Source organism: Oratosquilla oratoria, chromosome 18 (assembly GCF_046742065.1).
Source record: "Oratosquilla oratoria isolate Oo_2021 chromosome 18, ASM4674206v1, whole genome shotgun sequence".
Lineage (NCBI taxonomy): Eukaryota > Metazoa > Arthropoda > Malacostraca > Stomatopoda > Squillidae > Oratosquilla > Oratosquilla oratoria.
In genome coordinates, this window is record NC_134794.1 from 45,970,067 (window position 1) to 45,971,695 (window position 1,629).

Here is a 1,629-nt window from a genome sequence, read left to right on the forward strand (position 1 = left end):
TGATCCTCTCTAGTTTTTGGGGAGAGTCAGTCAGTGGCCCACCTGGGCAACAGACTGGTCCACTAGTGGGCCACAGATGGCCCCCAACTCCATACAGTTCACAAGCTAATGTACAATATTTTTTCTGTTAATAAACATTACCAATTAATACATTATCAATCATGAACTGACATTAGTTCACACATGATTAACCTCACAAATACAGAAATTACAGCTCGTCTTTCGATTTCAGATGAGTAAGTAATGAATTTCAGGGCTCTAATGATTGGAGGTACCCCAGCTGAATACCAAATTACTAAATTACTCCCAGTGGGGTAATATTAATTACCCACCTATTTGGTAACTGCCGGCAGAGACCGTAGCATATCTTTTATTTCCACTGATGATGCAGGCTCCCCCATCCACGGTACGATCTGGTCGAATCCGATCAGATCTGTCCGGCGGCCTCAAGGCCAGATCGTACGGGTGTGGGGGGGGGGGGAGACTGAATCAACCCCCCTCTACGGCCCAGAGTCACACTTTAGACTCGTTTTCTTTGAGACTTAACAATAGTTTTCACTCTTAAAGGAATGCCGAATCTCTCTACGGGACCCCATCCATGGTATGATCTGGTCTTGAGGCCGACGGACACATCTGGTCGATTAGATCGCGTATGTACTGATTTTAGTTTGTCCGACCGACATAAACGATCCAATCTGGTCGGATCCGATCAGATCTGTCCGGCGGCCTGAAGACCTGATCGTACCGTTGATGGGGTCCCTTAGACAACGGATTTCAGTGATCTGAATCCCCTTTCTTTCCACCACCCTGGCCGTGACTGGAATAGTTGGTCTCCCTCTCAAGGAAAAGAGAGGGGCCTACACCAGGAGGCGCTGAATAGCTACGGCCGAAGCCGTCCCGTTTACCTATTATGAGCTTTGGGGACTGTTGGGGCAGGTAACAGAATCACTGCTGGGAATCTGAGAGAAGTGCGGGATTCGAACCCACATCCATTCGAATACGGGACCAGAAGGCTTCAGATTACGACACGGGGACAATGCAGGGGTACAAAGGGAACATAAGAAAGGGGGAGAGGGGGAGAGGGTGGGAGAGTGGAGAGAGGGAGGGTGGGAGAGTGGGAAAGTGAGAAAGTGGAAAGATATAGAGTGGGAGAAGGAGAAAGGGGGTAGAGTGGGAAAGGGGGAGAGGGGAAAGGGGGAGAGGGGAAAAGGGGGAGAGTGGGGGAGGGGAAAGGGGGAGAGGGGGAAAAGGGGAGGGGGAAAAGGGGAGAGTGGGAGGGGGAAAAGGGGGAGAGGGGAAAAGTGGGAAAAGGGGAGAGTGGGGGAGGGGAGAGGGGAAGACAGGGAGAGGGGGAAAGGGGAGAGTGGGAGAGTGGGAGACAGGGAGAGGAGAAAAGGGGAGAGTGGGAAAGGGGGAGAATATTATAGTTGTACTACGAAACTAAATTTATAAATTTGATGTTGGCGTAGCAAATTTCCAAACTTATTCCTGTGAATTATTATTATTTTCAATTCTTGCCGGCCCCTCCCCCACCCCCTTCTCCCGATGGCAAAGAATTAGGCCCTGTTCACACTAGCTGTTTGGAACGCGCGGAAACTGCGGCGGTAACGCAATCCAAGAAAAACTGCA